Below are 15,423 nucleotides of genomic sequence, written 5' to 3'. Positions count from 1 at the left end.
ATGATATGATAGTGTACATAAGTGACCCCAAAAACTCTACCAGAGAACTCCTACAGCTGATAAATACCTTCAGTGATGTGGCAGGATACAAGATTAACTCAAAAAAAAAAATCAGTAGCCTTCCTATACACAAGGATAAAGAAACTGAGAGGGAAATCAGAGAAACATCACCTTTTACAATAGCCACAAATCACATAAAATATCTTGAGGTAACTCTAACCAAGGAAGTGAAAGACCTATTTGACAAGAACTTTAAGTCTTTGAAGAAAGAAATTGAAGAAGATACCAAAATGGAAAGATCTCTTATGCTCTTGGATAGGAAGGGTCAACATAGTAAAAATGGCAGTCTTACCAAAGGCAGTCTATAGATTCAATGCAATCCCCATCAAAATACCAACACAATTCTTCACAGACTTTGAAAGAACAATAATCAACTTCATATGAAAAACAAAAACCCAGGATAGCCAAAACCATCCTATAAAATAAGGAGCTTCCGAAGGCATTACCATCCCTGATATTAAGCTCTATTACAGAGCTACAGTAATCAAAACAGCTTTATACTGGCATAAAAACAGAGATGTTGACCAATGGAATTGAATTGAAGACCCAGATATTAATCCACACACCTATGAACACCTGATTTTTTAAAAAGAATTATACATGGAAAAAGAAAACATCTTCAACAAATGGTGCTGGCATAACTGGATGTCAATCTGTAGAAGAATAAAAATAATTCCATATCTATTGCCATGCACAAAACTCAAGCCTAAATGGATTAAAGACCTCAAGGTAATCCGACCACACTGAACCTGATAGAAGAGAAATTGAGAAGTAGCCTTCAATGCATGGGCACAGGGGACCACTTCTTAAATATAACCCAGTAGCACAGACAATAAGAGCAACAATAAATAAATAGGCCCTCCTGAAACTTGAAGCTTCTGTAAAGCGAAGGACACAGTCAAGAAGACAAAAAGGCAGCCTACTGAATGGCAAAACGTCTTCACCAACCCCACATCAGACAAAGGACTGATCTCCAAAATATATAAAGTACTCAAGGAATTAGATATTGAAATTCTAAATAACCCAATTAAAAATGGTGTACTGAACTAAACAGAGAATTTTCAAAAGAAGAATTTCAAATGGCCAAAAGATACTTAAGGACACATTCAACTTCCTTAGCTATCAGGGAAATGCAAATCAAAACAACTCTGAGATAACATCTTACATCTGTCAGAATGGCTAAGATCAAAAATACGAATGATAGCTTATGATGGAGAGGATGTGGAGTAAGGGAAACACTTATCCATTGCTGGTGGGAATGCAAGCTTGTGCAACCACTTTGGAAATCAGTATGGCAGTTTCTCAGAAAATTGGAAATCCACCTACCTTGGGATCCAGCAATAAGACTCTTGGGAATATACTCAAAAGATGCTCGATCATACTACAAAATCATTTGTTCAACTATGCTCATAGCAGCATTATTTGTAATAGCCAGAACCTGTAAACAATCTAGATGACCCTCAACTGAAAAATGGATAAAGAAAGTGTGGCAATTTACACATTAGAGTACTAGTCAGCAGTAAAAAACAATGACATCTTGAGTTTTGCATGCAAATGGATGGAATTTGAAAATACTATCCTGAAGGAGTTAACCCAGACCCCCCCCCAAATGAATATGATATGTACTCACTCATAAGTGAATACTAGCCATAAACAAAGGACATTGAGCCTATAGTTAATGATCCTAGAGAAGCTAAGTAATAAGGTGAACCCAAAGAAAAGCATATATAGACCTATCTGGGAATTGGAAACAAACTATATCGCCTGACAAAATTGGGAGCATCGGGGCAGAGAGTAGAAGGAAATGGAGAAGGAGAGGGTTGGGGAGAACTTGAGGGCATGAGATTGTTGAGATATAAGAAGGAAAGATATGAGAGCAAGGAAAGAGATATCTAGATTTAGGTAACCACTATGGGGTTAGCAAGAAACCTGGCTCTAGAAAAGTTCCCAGGAATCCACATGGATGACCCCAACTAGGACCCTAAGCAATAGAGGAGAGGGGGCCTGAACTGGCCTTGCCCTGTAGTCAGACTGATGATTATCTTAAATATCATCATAAAACTTTCATCCAAGAACAGATGGAAACAGAAGCAGAGAACCACATTGGGAGCACTGGGCTGTGGTCCCAATTTAAAAAAATTATTTATTGATTTTATATATTTGAGTGTTTTCTCTACATGTATGTATGTGTGCTACATGTGTACCTGGTGCTTGCAGAGGTCAGGAGATAGCATCAGATCTCCTGGAAATGAAGTTACAAATGGTTGTGAGCTGCCGTGTGGGTGCTAAAAACCAAGTCCCATGTCTCTGCCAAGAGCAGTTAGACATTGAGTAGTCCTCTGCTGCTTTTTTGTTTACATTGCCAGTTCAGACTACACTACTAAATAAGACAAGACTATTCAAAGGAAGCCTTTTATTAGACACAATGCTGCAACACCAAGTAATACAGTACAGGACATTGTCTACCATCCTGTTCTCCAGGTGAGTTGCATGGGTGGCTTATATAAGTAGAGTAGGGATGTTTGCATCAATTTTAGTAACCTCTTATGAACTTTACAGTTGTCATTGAATTAATCATAGCATTGTTTGTTTAGTAGCACCAGTCACGAAAGTCTCTCTGATAGTCCGCCAGAAGGGGTCCTTTCTGATCTGGATAGGAATGGTTGTAAGATTACCTAGGGAACCTAGGCAGTTTGGATGCTCACCTTACTAGACCTGGATGGAGGTGGGTGGTCCTTGGACTTCCCACAGGGCAGGGAACCCTGATTGCTCTTTGGGCTGATGAGGGAGGGGGACTTGATTGGGGGAGGGGGAGGGAAATGGGAGGCGGCAGCGGGGAAGAGACAGAAATCTTTAATAAATAAATAAATTAAAAAAATTAAATATATTGCCTATGAAAATTCATGGCAAATAGTACAAGTGCTCTTGGGTATATTAAACCACAAATGTATATGCTCAAAATATATATAGAGAAAAATAATTTAATCTTCTACATAGAACAAGAGACTTCTTTCAAAGCCACACATAGGAAACTGAAATTTTTAATACCTCTCAGTCCTGATCAACCTATCTGCTTAGTTTGGAAAGCATCAGAAGAGGCATCTTTAGCCAAACCACTGCTACATGCCCACTAAATCATCTCAGAGGTTCAGAAATATTGCTGTTATCCATTTAAATTAACCCAGGAAAGCAGGCATCGGAATAAGGGGAAGCACCTAGGTTAAAGTTTGGGATATTAGACAAGTTTGGGTGCCTTCTAAGTTCTTTAACATTATTTTGAACAACTAGTCCCAGTCATAATGAGTTCTGTCGGTCAACAGGCTGACAGCTTGATTGATCCTATCCATATGCAGTACAGCGGCCATGTGTCTGAGCATAATCAGTAATCCTGGCCAATTTCTGCTTTGGGGAATGATTAAGTCTATTTCCAGAATCTCTTCCTGTAGAATACAGTTTGATTTCCCAGGTTTTTGTTGTTGTTTCCCAAAGGCCAGAATCTTTTCTAAGAAACTTTTTTTTGGAAGCCTCAGTTTTACAAACCCAATTTTTGTCATGGAAACTCCCTTGTTTCTGGTAACCAGAGAACCCAGCCACAGGCCATGAATAGAATTGTAAACTCTGTATTCCTATCACATAGCATAAATTCTCTTATTTTTTTTCTCCTCCATACAACCATGCATTTAAAGTAGGTATCAGCAAGTAAAGGTCAAGATGGACTATGGGTTGCTGGTCTGTAGTCACACTAATATCTTCCCTGTATCTATCTTCCTCAGGTCCCAGATCCAGGCCTGAGGGCCATGATGGTTGGACCATAATACTGTATTCATACCAAACACAAGTATCAGAAGGAGGTAGAGTTACAGGGAGTTGAAGAGCCTGGTGTCCAATGAAACCTTAATTTCAATGTTTCCATAGTATTGAGGTTGTCCATTTGGCAACAGCATCTATGGCTTCTGTTTTTTTGACATAGGTGTGGTGGATCAATGATGTAATACCAGCTACCTTCACTGCCATAGAAGTGGAGAGAATCAATTCATTGGGGCCTTTTTATGTTAGTTTCAGTGCTCCTTTGGATACCCTTTGGAATAGTTGGAGAGTTCTGCCGTTAGTGTTTCCCTCTACTTCTTGTATAAGTCATGACGTCTTATTTTTGTATAGCCATTGAGTGCGTATGCATACATGACTGTACGAATAAAGCCTGGTGATAACATTTCACGTTGCTTGCCTGTGTTTCATGTGACATCTTGGGAATGCTAATGTAGTATGGGTTCCTCTCTGAACAAGATTGTTTCTTAATTTAATAGTTGGTAACTGGTTCTTAAGTGATCAGTTCCTCAGTAACTGTTAATTTCTTGTAACTCTTCTAGTGGGCATCGTTGTGAGAATTCCCCCCCCCCCATGTGTGTCAGTTCTTGTCCAGAGAACAACTGACCGTGGAGTACCCAGCCCCTGTTGATATCATTCAGCACAACAGTTCACATAAGATGTTGGGAATGCTCTGGAAGATGGGATGGGTAGATGTTAAGAGCCAGAGACCAGTGGGATGTTGTTTACCGTATTTGATAAGGAACCTTACCTAGACTAATCTCAGCAGTGTGGTTGTCTAAAAATGGCTTGGAATATAATGCTATCTTGTGCCTTTAGATTTAAAATCTCTGGCTGTAACATTCAATTCCCAACTACCTTCATGTACCTCTACAGCTATCTGTGCAGTTTATCTTTTTTATTTCTGTTTTCTAACCCCTGGTAAGAACCAAAGCTAACTGTGACATTCAACTGGAGATATCTATATCAACATGAATAGTGTGCCCATTAAACAAATATTTAAAAGCATAGTGAAAGTAAGGGGAGGAAGTGATCAAAAGAAACATTTTAAAGTTTCTTTTCTTACCTGACATGGTCAGGGGGAGAGGATCAGCAATCCACAGTACAATGGAGCAAGGTAATTGGTCATCCTTGTCTGATCAGCTGACCTCAGTGGCAAGTGTGTCCAGTATCAGACAGCTCTTACTGGTCACCGGTCACAAGTGATCTGTCATGATCCAAATTTGTTTACAGGCATCACCATGGAAACACCAAGATTCTACCAGGTGGCTGGTAGGGTAGGAGGGAGAATGATGTCATAAATAGGCAGCAGCCAATGGGGATGTCTGATTCCTAGCTAAAAGATGGGATTGGATAGAGCAGATGTCAGAAGACCAACAGCAGCCATGAAGGCTGAAATTGGGCTAATGCAAGGAGGAAATTATGGTACAGAAATCCTGCTTCCCATGGTGTTTAGCCTAAGCTATCATGGCAGTGCTTCTTCTAAGGTTCACTGATGAAGCTGTGCATGATGTGCATATGATGTATCACATTCTAACAGAATGTGCCCCATCAGCCTACCCTGTCCATACAGTCAGTAGCCTTGGGCAGGAAGGAGAGGAACACCTAGGTTGAGGGAACTCAGGTGGGAAACCATTTCAGCTGATCTGCTTTATGAGCTGTCTATTAGGGTCCGAGAGAGGTCCCATAAAGGACACCAGTCACGTATGCAGTCAGCAAGAACATTTATTAAAAAACTGCCAACATGTTGGGGTGGCAAATGGCAATCCCCAGAGAAGTTCACACACATCTTTTATACAGGGTTAGGGAATTCTAGAGAGGAAAGGTTATTCTGGGGGCTGATTGGTGGGTATAAACCAAACTTTCATAGGATTGGCAGGTGGCTCTAGGAACTTTGCAACAGCAGGGTAGGGAAAGCTATCTTTAGCTAGCAGGAGGCTGCGGGGCATCTGCTGAACTAGTAGAAGGCTTTGGGGTCCCTGGTGACTGGTTGCTCCTGAGTTGTGGTTTTTCCAAGAACTGCTTGCTCAACTCCAGCCAGTTCCAGTCAACCAAAACTAAGGCCTGGTCCCTGACAGGGGTTGTTAGAAACCTGTCATGCCTGTGGTCTGGCTCCCTGGCCCTCTCATCCCCCCTTAAGTAGTATTTTAAATCCTTGAGATGTTTTTCTTCTAAATTTATAGGCTTGTATTGTTGTTTAGAACCACTAGTTGGACCACAGAGCTCTGCTCCTTTATAAATTTGACTAGGGTGTTAATGATGCAAGGTCCATAGGTTAAGGCCAACATTAAGTGGATCAAAGGCATAGCCAGTGATGACAGGAGAGTAATTAACCAGGGTGACCAAGTGAATAGAAATTCATATCATAGCTTTTTATTTTTTTATACATTTTTATTGATATTTATTGAGCTCTACATTTTTCTCTGCTCCCTTCCCTGCCTTTCCCCTTCCTCCTTCAATCCTCCCCAAAGGTCCCCATGCTCCCAATTTACTCAGGAGATCTTTCCTTTTTTTACTTTCTGATTCCCATGTAGATTATATCTATGTAAGTCTCTCTTCGTGTTCACATTGTTGTCTAAGTTCTCTGGGTATATGGTTTGTAGGCTGGCTTTCTTTGCATTATGTTTAAAAACCACCTATGAGTGAGTACATATGATAATTATCTTTCTGTGTCTGGATTGCCTCACTCAAAATAATGTTTTCTAGCTCCATTCATTTTCCTGCGAAATTCAAGATTTCATCATTTTTTTTTCTGCTGTGTAGTACTCCATTGTGTAAATGTACCACATTTCCTTATCTATTATTCGGTCAAGGGGCATTTAGGTTGTTCGCAGGTTCTGGCTATGACAAACAAAACTGCTATGAACATAGTTGAGCACATGTCCTTGTGGCACAATCGAACATCCTTTGAATATATACCCAAAAGTGGTATTCCTGGGTCATGAGAAAGGTTTTTTCCTAATTTTCTGAGAAATCGCCAAACTGACATCCAAAGGGGTTGTAATAGCTTGCACAAAAAATGCAGAAGTGTTCCCTTTTCCCCACAACCTCTCCAGCATAATTTGTCATCAGTGATTTTAATTTTGCCCATTCTTACAGGTGTAAGATGGAATCTCAGAGTTGTTTTGATTTGCATTTCTCTGAGGACTAAGGATGTCAAACATTTCCTTAAGTGTCTTTCAGCCATTTTAGATTTTTCCATTGCGAGTTCTCTGTTTAAGTTTGTACTCCATGTTTTATGGATGATATGTTCTTTTGATGACCAATTTCTTGAGTTTTTTGTATATTTTGGAGATCAGACCTCTGTCTGATGTGGGAATTAGTGAAGATCTTTTCCATTCTGTTGGCTGTTGTTTTGTCTTGTTGACTGTGTTCTTTGCTTTACAGAAGCTTTTCAGTTTCAGGAGGTCCCATTTATTAATTGTTTCTCTCAGTATTTGTGCTGCTGGGGTTATATTTAGGAAGTAGTCTCCTGTGCCAATACATTCAGGTGTATTTCCCACTTTCTCTTCTATGAGGTTCAGTATGGCTGGCTTTATGTTGAAGTCTTTGATCCATTTGGACTTGAGTTTTGTGCATGGTGATAGATATGGATCTATTTTCATTCTTCTACATGTTGATATCCAGTTATGCAGCACCATTTGTTAAATATGTTTTCTTTTTTTCATTTGATATTTTTTGCTTCTTTGTCAAAAATCAGATGTTTGAAGGTATGTGGATTAATATCTAGGTCTTCTATTCAGTTCCATTGGTCCTTCTGTTTATTCTTATGCCAATACCAGGCTGTTTTCAGTACTGTAGCTCTGTAATAGAGTTTGAAGTGAGTGATGCCTCCAGAAGTTCTCTTATTGTACAAGATTGTTTTGGCTATTCTGGTTTTTTTGCTTTTCCATATGAAGTTGAGTACTGTTCTTTTGAGGTCTGTGAAGAATTTTGCTGGGATTTTGCTGGGCGTTGCATTGAATCTGTAGATTGCTTTTGGTAAGATTGCCATTTTTACTATGTTAATTCTGCCTACCCAAGAGCATGGGAGATCTTTCCACTTTCTGGTGTCTTCTTCAATTGTTTTTTCTTCAAAGACTTAAAGTTTTTGTCATAGAGGTTTTCCACTTGTTTAGTTAGAGTTACTCTGAGATATTTTATGCTATTTGTGGCTATTGTAAAGGGTGCTGTTTCTCTGATTTCTTTCTCAGCCCATTTATCCTCTGTGTAAAAGAGGGCTACTGATTCTTCCTAGTTAATCTTGTATCCTGCCACATTACTGAAAGTGTTTATGAGCTGTAGAAGTTTCTTGGTAGAGTTTTGGGGTCACTTATGTAAACTACCATATCATCAGTAAAGAGTGAGAGTTTGACTTCTTTTTTTCCAATTTGTATCCCCTTGATCTCCTCTTGTTGTCTCATTGCTCTAGCCTGAACCTCAAGTACTATATTGAATAGATATTGGCAGAGTGAACAACCTTCTCTTGTTTTTGATTTTAGTGGAATTACTTTGATTTTCTCTCCATTTAGTTTGATGTTGGTTTTGGCTTGCTGTATGTTGCCTTTATTATGATTAGTTATGTTTCTTGTCTACCTGTTCTTTCCAAGACCTTTATGATGAGGGATGTTATATTTTGTCAAAGGCCTTTTCAGTATCTAATGAGACATAAGGTAGTTTGTTTCCCAGTAGATTACATTTAGAGATTTTCATATGTTCAATCACCCCTGCATCTCTGGAATGAAGCCAACTTGATCATGGTGGATGATTTTTCTGATGTATTCTTGGATTTTGTTTGCCAGTATTTTATTGCATATTTTTGCATCAATGTTTGAGTGAGATTGGTCTATAATTCTCTTTCTTAGTAATATCTTTGTGTGGTTTGTGTATCAAGGCAATTGTAGCCTCATAAAATGTTTGGCGATGGAGAACCCCTATTTTTCTATAGACCATACCATAATCATGGCCATTAGTAAAAGTATGCTGATAGACAGTCTGTGTATGTGTTGGTGAACTTTCTTTTCCTCATCTGAAAGCCTGGGTCATATCAATCAGTTCTGCTCTCTGGGATGAGGTACCAGGCCTAGGTTCAAATTGTTTCTGCTAAAGTAAGTACTGTAGCTACCATGTACTTGGCTTTATCTTTCATCTTCTGACAGTCGTGGATAGGCACCTATGTCATCAGGGAAGATGCTGGAAGTCATACAACTTTTGGGGGAGACAAGGCCTGAGAATAACATGAACAAATTCTTGTGGCAAGGCCCTAAAGAACCTGACCCATTTTGGCAAGGCTGTGGACAGTGCACTACATAATTCTGGGCATGACCCCAGGAGCATATGTGCTATCTGTTCTCCTTACTTTCGTTGTACAAGCCATATTGCTGCTGGCTACCACTAGTTGCAGTTTATCAGATTTATGGATACAACAGCTTTACAAAAGGCAAACTTCCCCCTGATGATTCTACTGTGACTGAGCCAGAGGGGATGTTGTTAAAATATACAGTGGATCTAATTCATCCTCTAAACCCTTTAATGTTTCAAGGGTGATCATGAATTCAGGCCTTTTCCGTCTCTGTTTGTATTCATTTTATGTACCAAACATAATTCCCCATCCCTCCCCTCTTCCTGCTCCATCTCTACCTTCCCTCCAACCCCCATCCACTTCTCAGAGAGGGTGAGACCTCCCATGTGGAGTCAATTAAGCCTGGTATATTGAGTTGAGGCAGGACTAAGTCCCTCTCCACTGCATCAAGGATGAGCAAAGTATGCCACCAGAGGGAATTTCCCTAGCATCAGGTTCCCTCTAACTCCATGATGGCTCCCTCTATCAAGATGTCCCTTTCATTGTTCTCCCTCTCTATCCCTCCCCCAAATTCATCCTGTAACAGAATTTAGTCTTCTTAAGAACAGGATGTTTCCTTTCCAATGCACCCTGTGACTAGCCTGAAAGTGTCACAGTAGTTTATGACATTACAGATTTGCATAAATATTCTGGAAAGGATGATTTTAACAACAAGGATCAAGGAGAAATGAAAATAAGTAGACGATATCAGGAGTTAAAGGGAACAGTCTAGGAACGGGGAATGAAGCATAATCATAGAAACCCACAATGCCCTCATTTCTAATAGCTGTGCTAATACTGTAGCAAGTTGATAGGAAGGGTACACAGGGACAAATGATAAACAGTGCCAACCATTAGGAGAAAGCTTTTAAGTGATGTGGCTTACAGGATGATAGGAAAAACCCTGGTATATCCCATAGGAGATTGAGTAGTGCAGAATGAAGAATTAATTGATCCAGCCTTGGCTGGTGAATTGATTGTGAGAACTTAGACTTTACTAGAAGTAAATATTAACCACTAGTGACAAAACTCTTCTTCATTTTGTATGACGTTGTAACTGCTAAGACTGCCAACTGGGCACACTGTTCTACCTGTAGGTGTGCCTAGTTAGAGAACTTCCTTCTGTTGTTTGCAACACTGCTTATGCTTCTAACATTAGAGCTATGAATCAAGTAGGTAGTGGTTGCCGGTGGGAAAGTTGGGGACAGAAGGAGAATGAGGTAAAGGAACAAACTAGCAATTATTGTAACCATTATTAGAAACTTGAGGAAAAAAATTTGATTGTAAAACTGTTCATGCAAACCATTGAAACTATAAATAAAAATGACCCAGGCTATCTTCTTGGGCCACTTGTTTGAAATAGGTGGTCATAATTTCTTCATTGTGCCAACTTCACACATCCATCCCAGGTCACTGAACCACTTTGGAATAAGGCTCCTTGCAGCAAGAAGGTATCCAAATTAATGGTGGTGGTTTTTGCAAACAGGACTCAAGGTTGAGCTAGGAGTCACACAATCATTAGCAGCCAGTGTTAGACCTATTTGAAGCATTAGGCAGCAATTGATCAAAGGGAGCCCTGGGGACTGTAACATCTCAGGTTGTGCACCCTCAGGGGCTCTGAGACCCCTGGTGTCTTGAGGTCTGGCCTCTGGGATTTCTGGAGCTGGGGCCTCCAAAAATGTAGCGTATTTGCAAGAGAAGACTGATCAGATAGAAAGCCTTTATTAGCCAGCAACTACACTGGGTGTTCGGGATCCCAGTTTATCACCAAGCTTTTATCAGGGTGAGCTTGTAAAGACAAAAGCCATACCTTCACTGCTGATTGGTCTGTGCCCTTTGTCATCCTGCCTGGATTAGGCTCTTTCCCAGTGACTTTAATAACAGGACACAGTAATACCTCAAGGATCTCCAGCACTCCAGACTTAATCTTTCTTACCTCCATTGTGGAGAAGCAATCCATGATAATATGGATCAATTAATCCTCCTAACACTGCTATTCCTCTTCTTTTAGCCTGTTGGTTTAAGGGCATTAGAAGCCCAAAGTGATCTGAGGGAAGTCTGAACTTTCAGTTCAATGTGACGTTTGTTGTGAATCCTGGAAGAACCATTTCTTCTTCTGTAGCCAAAACTTCTAGGCCACCAGAACTTAGGATCATGGGAACAGGAAGCAAACATTTTCCTTAGTGTTTTACTAGGTGTGATAATGAGTGGAACTATTTCCTTTTTCATCCCTTGATTCCTAAACCCATGGATCCTGGCTATAGAAGAAACCATATCATACACTGGAGCTGATTCAAGCAAATCATATACTACCTTCTGGAGAACCCTGCTGGATACCTCCAGGTACTGACATCTAATTAGCACTGTAACAGTGTTTCCAAAAGGCTGTTCTGTCTCTTATCAGGCCAGCTGCTTCGGGATGGCAGACAACATTGTAAAACCAGTAGATTCCATGATAGTGAATCCACGGTCACACTTCCCTTGCTGTGAAGCAATACTGTGTTGAATACCATGACAGCAAATAAGGCATTCTCTAAGTCCAGGGTTGGTGATGTGGGCAGAAGTATTATATGCAGGAAAAGTAAATCCATAACCAGAATAAGTATCTACTCCAGCAAGAACAAAGCATTGTCCTTTCCATGTAGGAAGTGGTTCAATGTGGTCAACCCACCACCAGGTTGCAGGCTGGTCACCCTGAGGAACGCTAACATATCTAGAGCTCAGTGCTGGTCTCTGCTGATTGTAAATCTAGTACTCATTAGTATCTGCAGCCTGGTGAATGAAAGTCCTTGTTATTGATCTCAGGCATATTGGGGCCCTCTGAGTGCCAGTCTCAGTGTCCCCTCAGGGTTCAGACAGGATGCTTACAGCAAGCGGGGATTGGCTAAAGGGATCTGAGGGTGAACAAATCAATTCATACACATCTTCTCATTTCTCTGTATTGTTCAAAAATGTTCCTGTTCCCCACAAGGCTTCCAGTTTATATATACATACAGACACAGTTAGCAATTCTTTGGTGATAGCAAGGGTACCAGGCATGCATTTGTAGCAAGGAGGGAGCCCGCTTTTTAGTCCCAGCCATCCAGCAGCTTAGCCCTGAAATAATCACACGGAAAGTCTATTAATTAAAACACTGCTTGGCCCATTAGCTCTGGCTTCTTATTGGCTAACTCCTACATCTTAATTTAACCCATTTCTATTAATCTGTAAATTAGCACGAGGTCATTGCCTACCAGCAAAGTTTCAGCACATCTACCTCCGGCACCAAATCCATGGCGTCTCCCTGACTCTGCCCTTCTTTCTCCCAGCATTCAGTCCAGTCCTCCGTGCCTACCTAAGTTCTTCCCTATCATCAGGCCAAGGCAGTTTCTTTATTCATTAATGGCAATCACAACACACAGAGGGGACTCCCACATCATGCATTTCACAGGGCCATGAAGATAAATAAGTCTGACAAAGTAGGGGCCTGTTATCTTATGTATGTCTCTGAGAGGTCGTGGCTGTGAGACTCCCTGGAAAAAACCAAGGTGAAGATAAGTACGGAATATTCATAGCTTGTTAAGGTAGAGCAGGGGCCAGTGGGTGGCACTCTCCTAAGACAGCTGCTAGAGAAATCAGGGTGCTCAGTCCTCCTTCTCAGTGCCTGTCTTTTGAGACTCTGAATGTGGTCTATTTGCAAGGCTTGTCTCCTTGTCAGATGTCCAACCATAAAAGATAATTATGTGTGTGTGGGAGGAGTATCTTTATGTAGATTTGACTATGAGAAAAAAAGGTTACTTTGAGTGATTACTTTCATACCGGAGCCCCAAAGTGTGGATAAAGGTCATCCAGTTACCAGTACAGAAGGGAGTTATGCCCAATAAAAGATTAATACACTGCTGAGGGTTGTTTGTTTTTTGGTTTTTGGTTTTTTTTGTAGATGAATCCCACCATGGAAAAGGGAGTGTTATGGCTTCATAGGGTTTTTACAAAAGTGAGAACAACTATTCAAAAGGTAAATATTCCCAATGCTCTCTAATTTGGGTGTCCTGGGGGCTGGAGAGATGGCTCAGTGGTTAAGAGCATTGCCTGCTCTTCCAAAGGTCCTGAGTTCAATTCCCGGCAACCACATGGTGGCTCACAACCATTGGAATGAGTTTTGGTGTCCTCTTCTGGCTGCAGACATACACACAGACAAAAAATTGTATACATAATAAATAAATAAATAAATAAATATTTAATTTAGGTGTCCTCCACTGGAATATGTGGTTCCCCTGGGTTAGCCTAATGATTTTGTCAGCTGTACTCTTACTATATAATCCTGTGGACCACAGCACATGTACAACCCCCATCTCTGCCATCATGGCCATTTTGTTCATGGGCCCATTGCGTAATGCCAGGAGTGGCTGAGGAAATAAGATGACTTTTCACAGAACTTCACCAAATCTATGTGATTATTAAACTCCTTCTCACCAGAAGTCAGCTTTTGATGAACATCTTTGACAAGTATCTTCACATCCTTTCCCCATTTAGAGCGATCTTTCCACATGCTTCTTCCACAGGTGTCACAATTTTTCAATCATTCTCTTTCCCTGACCATCCAGCCAATCCATTGGCTACAGCCTACAAATAAGTGAACAATTTTGCTCATGACCATTTTCCCTTCCATGTGTAGTGCCTGAAGTTCTGCCCACTGTGAAGACTTCCCTTTCCTAGTATCTTTCAGGGTTGTCCCATGAAGGGGTTGTAATGCTACAGCTGTCTACTTCTGGGTGGTGTTTTCACAAAGTGCGGAACCATCAGTAAACCAGCCACTAGTCTTCTCTTACTCAGCCAACAAATCATGCATTCTTGGCAGTGGATGGTATTATAACAGGAGTAGAAACCATAGGCATTTGGGCAACTTCTCTTCATGTAACTTCTTTATGCCTTCAAAACCTTCTCAGACCTGATTGTGTATATAGCACTCCCATTAATAGATAATAAATTTCTGCTGTGTACATCTCCTTTATGACCTGGTGGGTCCAATAACACCCAGCTCATGATGGGCAGTTTAGGTCACGTGGTAACTGGGTGGCCCATTGTCAAATGTTCAGTTACCACTAAGGCCCAATAGAAGGCCAAGAGCTATCTTTGAAAGGGAGAATAGTTGTTTTCAGATGATGGTAGAGTCTTGCTAGACCATCAAATGTCTCTTCTGAAATTCACCTATAGGAGTTTGCCAAAGGCTCCAAACAGCATCCCTATCTGCCAATGATGCCTCAAGTAACATTGGACCTACTGGATCATATGGTCCAAGTGGTAGAGGAACCTGGACCTGTTGAGAAGCCTTCTCCTGTTCTAGGCCCCACACAATGCTAGCAGCTTTCCAAGTCACGTGGTATATACACCCAAGTGGGGAATGTCCTATCTCCAGAATCCAGATAGTCCCACTAAACTTTGTGCTTCTTTTTTGGTGGTGGGAGGAGCCAGGTGCAATAGTTTACCCTTCACCTCAGAAAGAATATCTCTGCATGCCCTATACCACTGGTCTACTAAGATTTTCACTGAGGTAGAAGGTCCTTGAATTTTGGTTGGATTTATTTCCCACCTTCCAATATTGCATATGTGTCACCAGTAAATTTCTTCCTTCTCAGTTGGTAAAAATCAGCATTAATGTCATCAATATAGTTCACCAGTTTGGTGTTTTGTGGAAGAGATAGATGATGAAGATCACTTCTAAGTTATGACCCAGGGCAGGAGAGTTAGCAAAACCATAAAGATGTATTGCTGGCCTTCCAAATGACAGCAAATTGCTTCTGGTGGTCCTCATGGACAGGTACTGAGAAATAGACATGTGGGAAATCAATGGCTACATACCAGGAGATCTGTTACTTTGCTCAAGTAAGGACACTATATCTGGTACAGCAGCTATAATTGGAGTTGATACCTAATTGAATTTTCAATAATCAACTGTCGTTCTCCATTATCCATTTGTCTTCTGCATTGGACAGATAAAAGAGTTAAAGGGAGATATGATGGGAATCACCATCCCTGCATCGTTCAAGTCCTTGATTGCTGTGAACCCCAAGTTTTCATTTGCATTGATTATATAAAATAAACCTTGGTTCAAGCGACTGAGTTAGCAACTAGTTGACAGAAAGTAATCATAGATCATTAGAGGGCATCTGGGAGAGATAAAGAGACACAGGAAGTAGTAAGGAGGGGGTTGGAATGGTACAGATTTTCTGATTTGGTGA

The sequence above is a fragment of the Microtus ochrogaster genome, unplaced genomic scaffold (assembly GCF_000317375.1).
Source record: "Microtus ochrogaster isolate Prairie Vole_2 unplaced genomic scaffold, MicOch1.0 UNK83, whole genome shotgun sequence".
NCBI classification, from domain to species: Eukaryota; Metazoa; Chordata; class Mammalia; order Rodentia; family Cricetidae; genus Microtus; species Microtus ochrogaster.
Note: the sequence above shows the minus strand (reverse complement) of the source record.